This window comes from Pseudorca crassidens, chromosome 7 (assembly GCF_039906515.1).
Source record: "Pseudorca crassidens isolate mPseCra1 chromosome 7, mPseCra1.hap1, whole genome shotgun sequence".
Taxonomy (NCBI): Eukaryota; Metazoa; Chordata; class Mammalia; order Artiodactyla; family Delphinidae; genus Pseudorca; species Pseudorca crassidens.
In genome coordinates this window covers 30722384-30736089 of record NC_090302.1, presented here as the reverse complement: position 1 = coordinate 30736089, position 13706 = coordinate 30722384, and the positions used below count along the sequence as shown (strand labels likewise).

The 13706-nt window shown below is 38.2% G+C and overlaps 1 long non-coding RNA gene across 1 annotated transcript; it reads right to left on the bottom strand.

The window, feature by feature from the left end:
* Window positions 1-1078: 1078 nt before the first annotated feature.
* Window positions 1079-13682, bottom strand: LOC137227008 (uncharacterized). The gene is made up of 4 exons (XR_010944650.1): window positions 13330-13682; window positions 12585-12788; window positions 9611-9703; window positions 1079-3687 (listed from the first exon to the last, which is right to left on the bottom strand). It is a non-coding gene; the product is annotated as an uncharacterized lncRNA (long non-coding RNA).
* Window positions 13683-13706: the final 24 nt, after the last annotated feature.

Genomic DNA, 13706 nt, shown 5'->3' with positions numbered 1-13706 from the left:
TAAACTTTGCTATAATGCAATACAGCGATAAGGAGCCATCTAGGAAGTGAGTTTAGGCTGTAATTACCTAACCTGAAATACAATTACAGCACTAGACCTTAATATCCACTAAAACATATTTTTTTCTCTAAAATTACTTTAATTCCCACCAAACATAGACAAATTAAGACTAATTTATTTGCAAAATAAGTTTGGTTTCAGTAAGTTTGACCTGATTATTTACGTAAGTGTAACAAGAATGGCAATTGATCATGTAGGCTTCTGTAAATTTACTTCAATAGAACTTTTTATAAGGAATCTCAGATTGACTGTTGAAAGACTCCTGAAGCCAGGAACGTCATTCCAAGGACTCACCATGAGATTTGACTGTAATACTTATAGAGTTGGGTGAATTCCTTTCTTCTCAAGGCCCCCAAAATATCTTTAGGTTCTTACACCTGCCAGGAAGTGACCTTTCTTAGTCACCTGGTAAGGTTGCTGGGAACTCTGTAAGCAAGGTATCAGACTGTTTTTTTCCTAAGGAAATGGCTCCATAAAGTCCATCTTAGTTCTTTAAAGCTGTCTGGTTATATCTGATTCTATGTAATTCTCAAACATGACATTCCAGTCAAAGCCTTGGTAATATAACCAATGTTCCCATTTGTGTCCTGTTATAAGAAGAACACATTTTTATTGAACTTATGCAAATAACTATACTGCCATAAAAATAAGTATACTCACTAATAATTTCAAATTCTGGAGAGATGTTACAGAGAAAAAGACAAATGTTTCAATTCTGCTTACAAAGGTGTAATTTACCAAACTGCTCCAAGTTATAGTTAGCTTAAGCGGGAAATTTTCCTTATATCTGGAAAAGGAAGATTAAAAGACAGTAGTATTTCAGACAGAAAGTCATAAAAATGATCATTCAGCCCTTTGTAACTAATTCTTGTTGATCATGATTTCCGTTAACAGTTTATGAAGTCATAAAGTTTTTCTATTAGTGTTCTGGAATTTCTTACCCAGTTCAGTGGTATTATCTAAAAGTTATCAGAAACCTGCTCTTGTCAAAAAGTCCTTTTTATTAATCTTCTTGAAGAGTTTCATCTTTGTAAAGACATCAGAGTAAAACAATAACTGTCTGTAAATGACAAAAGACTTTGAATGGCATGGTTAAAGACATGACTACAACGCAATTGAAAAGGAAATTTTGATATTTCTGTGACATACAAAATTTTAAGATAATAACCAGAATTATGACTGACAACATACCAACACATATCTGATTTTTAGGAATTTCATATAACTTCTAGAACATTTATATTAATAATATTTGCCCATACAATATAATCTAAGAAAATTTATCATCACTCATTTGACAATGCTTCCGACATAATTCAACATACCAAAATAAGCCTCATTAGTTTAATACCTCTCTTTGAGATGTTTCAGGGAACCTCTGAAACACCCCAAAGTTAGCTAGAGGTCAAAAGGACTTCATTCAGAATTGATTTGGGGGGTTTGTCAAAGATATCAAAAGGTTTTAAAACACTTGGAAACACTTGGTCAAACAGAATCACAGTCACTGTGAAACAATACTCAGTTAATTATTTAACCAAAGTGACACTAAAAGATTTCAAAGGTAAACTACAGAAAGTTATGAAAGGGAACTTAAAAGGTAAAGAAACTTTACAATCTATTATCAAAAGCAGATCAATACTGCAAGAAAACTTTGTCCTATTAACAGAGAGAAAACCAGACTCTACTTTTGTACCAGCTTACTTTTAATATTAAAACTTATTCACTCAATTAAATTTATTCCAGTGTTAGCCAGTCCTGATCACATACAAAACTCTTTTCTCAGGGATTCTGTTCCACAAACCTGTAACTTCCTTTTTTACCTTCAGATTTTGTCCCATGCTTTCCCCTTTTCTCTATTTTTTAACTTCTCTTAGGACAAAATTACTTTCTTTTCCCTTAACAAAATGCATTTACGATCCTTAAACTCTTTTTTTCTGTTGCATATGAAGATGTTTTCCTTATTAATTTTAGTAGTCCCAATTATATGTATTAATTGTATTCTTAAAACCCCTAATCTCTAGAGAAAACCAAGAAGCAAGCAATTGTGAACTGTCATACTAGCATTTCCTGATTGGAAAACTTATGAACATACTCCACAACCTCTAGAAACACAGATTTTCTCATAGCATAATTTCTCTCCTTAATGTGGTACAAGATGTATGGGATAAACCCAAACATCTTTGGCTTCTTAATCTTATAAGAAGATAAAAGTAGTTAAACTTAGACATGCTCAACAATTAATTAACTATGCTTAACTTAGACATGCTCAACAATTAATTATTCTATCTTATTTGGAAATGATCTGGATATTCAATAAACTTCCATCATTTAGCTTACTTTAGAAATACTCTAAAGTTTTAAATTACCAAAAAGATTTGGAGAAACTACATAGACATGTCATCAAACATAATTTATTTTTTTAAAGACCTCAGAAAGATTTTTTAAAATTGAACATTGGTTTATAACATAATAGAAGTTTTATGTGTACAACATTATGTTTCAACTTTTGTATACATTTACAGTGCACCTACCACCAAAAGTTTTCTTTCCATCCATCACCATACAGTTGGTCCCCTTTACCCATTTCACTCTCCCTCTGGTGACCAGTACTTTGGCCTCGTTATCTATGAGTTTGTTTTTGTTTGGTTTGGTTTTATATTACTTTTTAAATATTCCACATATGAGTGAAATCATACGGTATTTGTTGTTCTCTGTCTGATTTATTTCACTTAGCCTAATATCCTCAAGGTCTATCCATGTCATAGCAAATGGCAAGATCTCATCTTTTTATAGCTGAGTAGTATTCCATTGTAAATATATATATATATATATACAAAACATCTTTTTTCTCATGAATGCTGTAATTTTTATTGAGATATAACTCACATGCCATAAAATTCACCCTTTTAAAGTGTACATTTCAGTGGTTTTTCACAGAGGTGTACAATCATCACCACTAGTTCTATCACCCCAAGAAGAAACCCTGTATCCATTAGCAATTGCTTTCCATTTCCCACTCAGTCCCTGGCAACTGCTAATGAGCTTTCTATGGATATGCCTATTCTGGATATTTCATACAAATGGAATAATTACAATATGTCTGGGTGCCAGTAGTTTTTACTTTTAAAAAGGCTTCTTTCCCTCCTTTTTTTCCTCCCTTTAGATTTCAGGTTCTACCTGATTGAGTTAACTAGGCTCAGTCTCAGGCCATTTTGGGCTGTGTTTATATTTCTGATCTTGCAAATACTTGCAAGACAAAGACAGTTGCTTTCAATTTCCCAAAGAACTGGGGTGCTGCCTAAACGATGTCAAAAGATTGACTTGCCCAAATCTTACCGAGTCCAAGCTCATACTGCTCACCACATGACAGACCAATCAGTTGAGAGACAAGATGTTCGGGCAAAGAACAGCAACATTATTTGGAAAACTGGTAGACTAAGAAGATGGTAGACTCATGTCCCAAAGAACCATCTTGCCATAATTAGAATTCAGGCTTCTTTTACACTAAAAGGGGAGGCAGTAAAGTCAAACATTTCCTGCTTCTGGTCAGCTTCCGGAGGGGATGTGTTAATTTCTTCCTTCCTGCAGTCATTCACAGGTGGGCCTGGTCAGGATGTTTCCTGTGAACTAAACAAAGGTATTTTAGCTTAATGCTCATTACCTGGGAAGCAGGGTTCCCAGAGATGTTCCATTATGTATAATTTAACTTATAGGCAACATCCCTTTAGTGATTAACTTGTAATAGATTACAAAGGTTCTTCCCTATTACACAACTATATTTAAAAAATTTTTGCTTCCTTATATCCATGAGAAGATTTCCCACTAAACTGGAAATCAAAAGAGTTCCATGTTCTGGAACTCTAAGGTTCAATGTATCATGCTTTCAAAAGTTTGCACAAGGCATTCAACAAAGGCCCTCTTCCAAGGGACACAAGTCAAACCCAGACCAATTAACCCTAGAGGCAAAAGAGTCTCCATTACTGTTTTTATTAGCCCTGAATATTAGCCCCAGTTTTTACCTCATACTGTGTGGGCTCCAGTAACCCTACTGGTTCCCCTTCATTATGTTAAATTAACATTGCCTGGGGGGCAGATTTATATGCCCTGTTTTATCATAGCAGGTGGGGAGAGCATTCAACAGTTGAGACATAATGTCTATCTCCACAATATAATCAACCAAAAGAGATGCACCCGTCTTATATAAAACCATTCAAATAAACCAACTTTCTTATAAACTTCATCTCAATTCTATTAACTCTTACCCCCTTAACCTTAGCATCCATTAGGACCCCATTAACAAAGTCTTGGTCTCACAAGGAGCCCCGGAAACTTTTTCATCCCCTGGCAATTTTATCTATTCCCGTATAAAAAGGCTCTGGGGGGCTTCCCTGGTGGCGCAGTGGTTGAGAGTCCGCCTGCTGATGCAGGGGACACGGGTTCGTGCCCCGGTCCGGGAAGATCCCACATGCCGCGGAGCGGCTGCGCCCGTGAGCCACGGCCGCTGGGCCTGCGTGTAAAGGCTCTGCGGTCTCTGGTGAGGGGTGGAGCCAAGGGACCCAGGCCTATTTGTCAATCTTTAACTTCATTAATTGGCCTAACTGTTGCCCCAAGCAATTGCTGGTCAGGTTTCTCAGTGTAATTTTATCTTCCAGCATTTTAAATTTTTCTAAAGTGAAACAGTAGACTTGTATCAACAACAACGACAAAATTAATCAGTTGATCTAAGAAAATAAATGGAAAATTTTATTCAAGCCAAATTGGTGATTATAACCTGAGAACAGTTCTCAGAAAGCTCAAAGCATAGTTACATAAGTGTTTGAGACAGAGGGTTGTACATTAAATGATGTATTATTGACAGTTTACACAATCCAGATCGAAAGAAAGTACAAAGCAAGGAGTGGGTCATGGGTCATCAAGCCCTTTACAAGATTAAGAAGGAAAATTATCTCCTAAAGAATTGTGAGCTTTGATGAAATTAAGAAGAAATGTTATCTCCTCAGGAAGTCTGGTTAAAGCAGATGCACAACACACACTAAAGGGGAAGGAGGCCCAAATGGGCAAAGAAAAATTCTTTGTTTAATTTTTTCTTGTCTTGCCAGAAAATAAGAATTTTATTTCATCAATTGTTTGGGGCCCTTTAATGTTGGAGGACCAAAGGGGGTCCTTTTGGCTCATCCAACTTTAGGCAGTGCTGTATTCCAACCTTTGTTTTAATCCCATCAACTTCTTAATGGCCATCTAAAGACTTCCATTCTGCTGGGACAAGTCCTTTTAAAATTTTCCACCTTGTTGGGAAGAGTCTCTTGACTTTCCTCTCAGCTTTTTATTCCCTTGTTAACTAACCTAATTAGCATTAACTTAATCTTTTTATTAACATATGTAAGACCCATTGAGGGGAAGGTGAGATCACAATTTCAATAAGTCTTCCCAAACCATTTTGTTTGTTTAAAATAAGGGAGTTCCTAAGGTTAGCCATTTTGTCTTTGTATCCACCTTTTAATTTGGTCTTAACATAGGTACCAATAAACAGTTATTTATGATGAGAGCTCTCTAAAAATTTTCCAGTTTAGAAGTTTATTACAATTTAAAGCATCCCTCATCTAGAGGATCTTAATAGCAACTCAAATCAACAACACACAAGAGGTGTCCCCACAAGAGAGTGCAAAGGATGTAGCCCTTACAAGATCTAGAAAGTTTACTCCCCTTCAAAAAAAGTCTGGAAAGTAAAAGGTCTTTGTTGTACAGGTGGATGCAATGAAGACTGAAATGACAAAGGGTCCCTTGTGGACTGGGACCCCTTATGACAAATTTTCCTGAGAGCTGGCATGGCCAAAGAGACTGTCTGGAATCCCAGTGTATTTGATTGGCTGCCAAATGTACACCATATGCATACCTTTCAGATGGCAGAGACCAAAGAGAATTCTCTCACTGGTCAACAAACCAAAGAGGGTACCTCTTTCCTGAACAGCCTAAAGTTCAAGGAAACCCTACTCCTTACAGCAAGGAGTTTATCAACCACCAGATAAAACTCAGGATTATCAACCAATATGGGAGGTCTGAGACCCAGGAGAGATATACCCAGGTGTCTGGACTCCCTGAGGAGGTAGATGGGTACAAGGGGCCCTTGCTGGTACCAAGGCTCTGGATCCTCATAGAGCTCAGTTGAAGGAGAGAATCTGCTCAGTTCCCTTCATGGTCACCCAAACTGTCCACTGAAAGAAAAACAGACAATCTAAAAGTTGTTTCAGTTTTACTGAGGGAACTTACTGAGGATGAGAGGCTGGGCAGCAGCTCTGAGGAACGGCTCCAAAGAGGTAGGGGAGGAGCCAGCATATATATAAATTTTGGGGGCTAGGAAATACATGTAGTCAAGCACATATCTTTGTAAAAGATTACTGCTAATCACAAAGAAAAGATATCTCAAGTTAATGAATTTAGTGCTTTTCTGTGTATGGGAAGATGCAAGAACCCGGGATGCTTGAAATTCTTCCTCAGATACGTATGTATCTTAACTATCTTAACTTAACTATCTAGGCACCCATTCCAAAGCACAAAATGCTTCATCCTGTTTTTCCATCTTGATTCCCTTCAGGGTGCACTGTTGTTGGGCAACTGCAGTGGGTTTTGACTTAACCCTTTGTATAACTGGATGATAAGTGACACCCTTTGTTCTTTCTTTGTTCACAGAGGTTTTAGTTCAATAAGTAAGGCATAACAGCTTAATCCATATGAAGGGGAAAGGTTACCTACCAGACTATGCTTGGGAGGAAGAATAGGGAAGGGATGTCATCTGAACTCTCTCCCACCTGCTCCAAATAAGATCATGTGTCTCCTGCTTTATAAATGTCTCCAACAGGAAATATTATCATCATCCCACAGTAAAGATCAAGCAAACTGCTAATGTGAATGAGTCACTTGTGACAGGTAACACATCAGCTTAAATTCACTATAGTCAGTATGTGCATGTGCAAGGTCAGAGTGTTTCCTGATGTTCTGAGAAGGAGAAGAGAGAAGAGAGTTGGCTGAGGTATCACGGAGGTGACGGGAGTAGGAACACAGCTTTGAGGACTTTACAAGAGCTGGGATGCTGGAGGGAGTCTTGGCTAACTTCACAACTCTGGAGTAACTGTAACGGAGTTAGTCATCAGTGTTGTCAGCCTTATTCTTCCTCTGAGGTGGAGAAGGAGTGCCAATAAGGCAAGATTCTAAACATCCATGGGGTCCTGGCCATATATTGATACTACTACTACAAAATCTCCTTTCAGCTAAGTTTGGCCACATGACCTCAAGCCCCAGAAATTCGTAACTGAATATATCCAAATGAATGTGAGTAACATCTTAATACATGTAGTTTGTTAGAATCAATGAATATTTAAATTGATATACTATGCCAGTTATATTGATATCAATTCTCCTTTGTTGATCTCAGAATCATTTAAAAGATAGAGAATGAAAAAGACTAGAAATAAGTAATAATCATGAACCACACAAGACGTATATATACAATTAAATAATAAATAGTATTTTTCAAACTTAAGTGATGTACAGATTCCTGTCTAAAGGAAAATAAGCTTCTCATGGACCACCTAATGCTTACATAAATTATTTTTATTATAATGTTTGGTAAAAATATATCAATGTAATCTTGGTATAAATGCCTTATGCTTAAGCTATAAAACCAAAACATGTTTACAAATTCAATATAAATAAAGTCAAATAAGCTTCACCTGAGCAACATTTGATGTGACACATGATGTTGTTTTGCTGAAATTAAGATCCTACCCAAAATGTGAATATGGTATGATATAGATTCTTTGGAGTTCAACGATCCATCTCATAACTCTTGACTGTGCTTTGGGGAAGATGCCTGACCTCTGTCCATGTGGGTTCTCTTGAGCCTCCTATAAACTCCAAGGGCGGGGACGGGGAGTTGTGCCTGGAAACCTGACTGCCCCAAATTTGTGCTTAGAGGGGTTGAACTGAACAAGCAAGCACAATTACCCTGGGCTGGGATAATGATTATTGCATTATAAAAAAATTTTTTTGGGGGGTGGTGAGAACATTTAAGTTCTACTCTTTTAGTAAATTTTAATTATAAATATGGTTTAATTTTTTTTCATGAAAATGAGAGCATACTATTCATATTGTCATGGTGTTTCATATTAGCACTATAAATTTAGATATGTTTTCCATTGTGAAGCTGTATCATTATTTAGCCAGCCATTCTTGATATGTACTGTAAAAATAATACATCTAATCCTGCTTGTTTTCATTCCAGGTTCACAAAGTAGCCTTCTGATTATCTATAAATGTGGCTTCAAGCATACACCAGCTACAAGAAGAGAAATTAATAGCCAGAGAGTGAAAATTCTTGTCTTGTTGAAATAATTAACAAAAGGACATTTTTGTTAGAACATTACATAGAAGTTTGGATGAGTGTTTTCTTTACTCCCTGATCACCTTTGGGGGTCCTAAAACTCTAATCAGTTTTGTGTTTGCCCCAGAATAGGAAATAAGGTGACTTCACCTACATACCACCTGGAGAGATATCTTTATGCTAACCAGCCAGCCTTCCTTAGGGGATGCCTCCTTCTTGCATTGCATTTCAAGTTTTAACACTACCTTCATTGTCAGAGTTGGTGAGTTTCGGCAGCAAGAGTCTGGGACATGATCTGGAAAGTCTTAATCAAAGGAATAGAGATTTGAATTGGGCCTTAAAGGACAGATATGATTTAGATGGGTGACCCAGATGGGGCATGTTGATTAATAAATGAGGGTCACATCACACAAGCAAATTCAGCTGTCAACTTCTGAAAGACAGTATGTAAGGTGATTGGCATGGACTGAAAACAAACATGGTGGGAAAATATATGTGGTGGGGAAAAAAAACATGAGGGAGGGAATCTTCAGTATCATCATTCTCTTCAAAACATAATGAGATAAGAAAAGGGATAAAAGGAGTATACATATTGAAAAGGAAGTAAGACAACTATTATTATTTGCAGATTATATGGCTGTTCTCCACCCAAAAAAAGGAAAAGGGATCCAAGAGAATCAACAAGAGAGTTTTGTAAGATAATAAGTCAAAAGCTATATATACGTATATATATGTGTGTGTGTGTATATATATATATATATATATATGAATACGCACACACACGTATACATATATAATATAGCACTGTCCTATACAGCACTTATAAACAATTGGAAAATATAATTTAAAAAGTCTTATTCTCAATAGTAGCAAAGCCTATGGACTACCTAGATATAAACCTAATAAGTAATGTGAAAGAGTTATAAGAAGAAAACCATGAAATTTTACTGAAACATAAAGGAAGACTTGAGAAAATGGAGAGATATGATATGTTCCTGGTTGAAAAGAATAAATACTAGAAAATGTTTATTTCTCCCTAAATTAGTCTATAAATGTAATGCATTATATCAAAATCTCAATGGAATTTTGTTTGTAAAGTTTACAGATGGTTTTGATTCCCTGCTCCTGCCGTAGGCCCCATCTCCAAATACCATCACACTGGGGAACACATACCATCACACTAGGAGTTTGAGGGGTGCACAATTCAGTCCATAGCACTGGGTTATTGGAAGTGTTGGGAAATGCGCTCTTCTTCCATTTTTATCTCTGCAGGAATAAAAACAGAGCCATAATTTCAGAGTAAAATATAATAATCTCCACACAAAGCATCATCTGCTGGGATCAAGGAAGTACCTATATGCTAGGAGTTAGACCACTTTTCAGCAAAGACACCACACTTTCTTTTGCAGAAAGACTTGCAGAAGTCAAGTGGGAGACCCCAACCTCTGTGTCTCTTAGAAGACTAAAGTGACATTCTTTCAACTCTCATAGCTCTAGGACCTCCAGCACTGATTACCCCATCCTTTGCTCAACCAGTGGATGCCATGGTGTGCTGCCAACATCTTCGCCACCCCTCTTTAGAACTGAAGAACTCATTTTCCCCAGCTGCTGGGAATGTTGGACGTTGACAGCAGTGAGTTGAGTTCCCCTCCAGAGTTTGCCCTTGGCTGAAGGAAGCCACCTCATTCAAGCTCCTGCCCCCTTCCCCAGGCCACCCAATATCCACATCCAATGACTGACTGATGTAGGGGTATAAAACCCTGGCCTCCTTGCCTCAATTCAGGGCAACTCTGAAAGGCTTTCCCAGTTCTAGAGCTACCCATCCTACCAGTAGAGGCCTTTGTTGTGAAAGCAACACAGTCCAACTTCTCCTTCTCCCCAGTCCTGCTTCCTTTACTTCCCTTAGGTATTAAACCTCTTGCACACACAAATCTCCATCTTAGAGTCTATTTCCTGAAGACTCTGATAAGGAACAATCTCTTGTTCCTATCTGGCTTTGCCCATGGCCTTTTTGTATCCTTCCTTCACCCCTCTGCATTCTTTGAAATTCTTTCTGAGTGCCTTCTGGAATTCCTGATCAATCAACAAAAATCTTTATATGAAGGTTTGAGACAGACAATTTTCTTTCAGTCCCTTGGATGTTAGAAGAGTTATATCTAGTTTACTCTTTTGGGGAGGGGCCTGTAATAGGCACCCAACCTTGATAGTTCCTGGGCTTTGTCTCCTGCCCCACCTTGCCCTTCCAGGCCATGAAAACCTAAGTTCATATTTGCCCAGTGTGACAAATACTGTGCTGCTGGAAATGAAAATTCCAAAACTCACCTTTGTAATTATGCTCTGTACCCCCACCCTGATGTAAGTACAGTACTCTCTGCAAGCAAAGTTTTACAAGAGGAACTGGGGGTGGAAGCATGTTGCCTGCTGCCACCTGGTGCAGAACTGTATATTTAACGAAGACAGGCAGCAAGTCTAAGACTTGGGTCCTTTGAGAAATATTCATCAACTAGGAAAAATCACTTGCAATCTTTATGACTCTGTTTGCTCCTTTAAAAAAAGGACTATTACCATATTACTTAAATTATAATGTTGTTGATACAAGCAATTAGAACTTTCGAAGACAAGTGGTATAAAATAGCAAGTATTCTTATAGCACAGCAAACATTCTGCCATTTAGTAGTGAGGGCCAAAATTATTTTTCCAGGGTTATTCTTTTTTTCTCTTGATTACGATCGTGAACATGTGGTAGCTGATCAGAAACTGGAAGCATGGTCAATGAAAGAGGTCTCTGCCATCCTCCATTTCGTATATTCCATTTTCCCAAATCTCTAGGGTTAGGCTATCTCTTTGGATCAGGACAGGCTATTGGGAAGGTGTCAGATGACTGTGGCTTTTGGAAAATATAGATCTCACCAGTAGCTGGAGAATCTGGTTATCTACATGGTGAGAATTGAAAGGTTCTACAAAGGTCTGCTTTCTTCTCAATATCTTCTCCAGCACTCTGAAGTGTGGGTGGAGTAGGGGTGTCCTAGCTGAGTTGATCTGGTGCCTATTCCCTGTTAAAAAAGAAATAACAGGCCCAAGATGGAGTCACCTGTGCTAAAAGGAACACTTAATACCTGACCTTACTGCAGTTACAACCTTCTCCAAGAATGTAATCCTAACTGGTCAGTGTGGAATTTTCCAGTCAGTACCATGGAGGAGGTAATCCTTTCCATCCTCCAAAAGGAAGATGAGGTAACCTGGCACATAGATCCCCTTCATCCCATATAGATAGATTATCTAAGCCTGAAATAATCTTTATGTTTTGTTTTGTTTTTGCCTTCCTTGTCTTACCTTTAAAAACCTCTCCCTTTCTATAGCCTTTCAGAGCTCCCCTCTACTTGCTAAGTGGGATGCTGCCCAATTCATGAATCGTTCAATAAGCTAATTAGATCTTTAATATTTACTCAGAGTTTTGTTATTTAACATCCCTGAGATTCTCTTTCATCTCTGTGTTGGTTTCATTATCAAGCTGGGTAGCAAGAAGGCTCCAACAGTTTCAGGCCTCACAAGAAATTCAGAAGATAAGTAAACTGCTTCAGCCTTAGTATTCCAAGCAATTCACCCTGATTAAACTATCCACTGTTTAGACTAGGACTTTGGCTTGGGGAATGGGACTTACTATTTAAATTAAGACAATCCTTGGAGATGGAAGTGAAGTCAGCTTCTTTCAAGACATATAGAATGAAGGGATCTAAATGGATATAACTAATCATATGAATAAAATCCTGGTTGTGTTCTATTAAGAAGGTGAGAGGGGAAATGGATGCTGAGTAGGCAATCAACAACGTTCACTTAGTATCAGGGATTGACTTAGCACAATACAACACACAGGTGATAATGTTCAAATGAAATTCAACTAGTGTCAGGGAATCGATAATGAATAGTGGTGATCACAGCAAACAGGAATAAAAGATCAACCCAATTCTAGGCAATGTGGCCATGCAAGAATATAAACCCAGTGTTACTAGATCTTCAACATTTTCAAGAGAAGTTGGTAATCTGGATTTTTATGTAAAATATCTTATTTTAAATGTTGGCAACTAAGTCAGTTTTTGTTTTTAACCATAGAAGGCAGCCGATACCGTCCAAAATAAGCAAAGCATACCTGTTGGCCACATACAGCCTGTGAACCTCAAGTTTACAAACGTTGGGCTAGAATCATTGCTTGCCATTCAGTGGCTCTGTGGATGCAAGGGCTGCCGAGAGCAGAGCAGAGCAGCCAAAGGAGGGAAGTCAGAGAGTGTCATTATTTCATACAATGCTTTTCCGTGGTGGGTCCCCAAACACGGTTCTCAGGCTTCTGCTTCACCTAACAAAACGTAAAGTCCATTTGGAGCCGGTTACTTCTTTCTAGGCTAGGCAAAGTGTGATAGTACCAGGAACAGTGAACACTTGTATCCCATTGTTTACGTTCCGACGTTATTAGGTAGTTTTTCATAGCTCTGCGAGGCATACAGCTTTTTATCAATACATTAGATTGATTACCTTCCTATCATTAAAACACATTTAGTTTAATTGAGCGGGAAATAGCAGTTTTTTATCAACTATAAAAATCAATGCTTAATTAGCTTAAAATAGGCTAATGTTGAGATCAGAAACTACTTATTGATTTACGTTTATCTTTTCCCTGCTCAATTTCTGCTTCAAAAGAAGCACAAAAGCAACTGTCAATCCCGTTTGCACATTAGAATCTTGTGCGGGTGCGGGAGGGCTGGGGAAATGCTTTTTTAAAAAGTGTGGATGCTCAGGCCCTACCCTAGAGGGTACAGAACTCCCCGAGTGACTCTTATGTGTAGACAGAGCTTTTATACATTTCCCTGTAAGAAAAGTCTACAAGCTCCGAAACCTACCTAATCTCTTGGGTTTTCTCCAGAACCCTTCATTTCAGCAAGAAGGGGCTAGAAGTAATACTTTCCCCAGGTGTCTGAAAACTAGTTCTTTCCCCTGGAGATTGACGGGGCCATCAGCCAATCGGCAGTCTAGGGAGAACCAATTGAGTCTCGGTAGAACCAATAATAGGCAACAAAAAAATAGGCACTTTAACAGGCACTTCGTCTCAGTAGAAAAAGCAGGTCTTAGTAGCAATGGCCAACAAACGGAAAAAAGCAGGGGCACCCTCTCCGGCGTCAGCGAGGCCTCGGGACACCTGGAGATCTGAGCTGCCGCCGGGTCCCCAAGCGTTGCTAAAGAGACGGCGCTTACTTCTGTGCCGGGGCGCCCTGGAAGT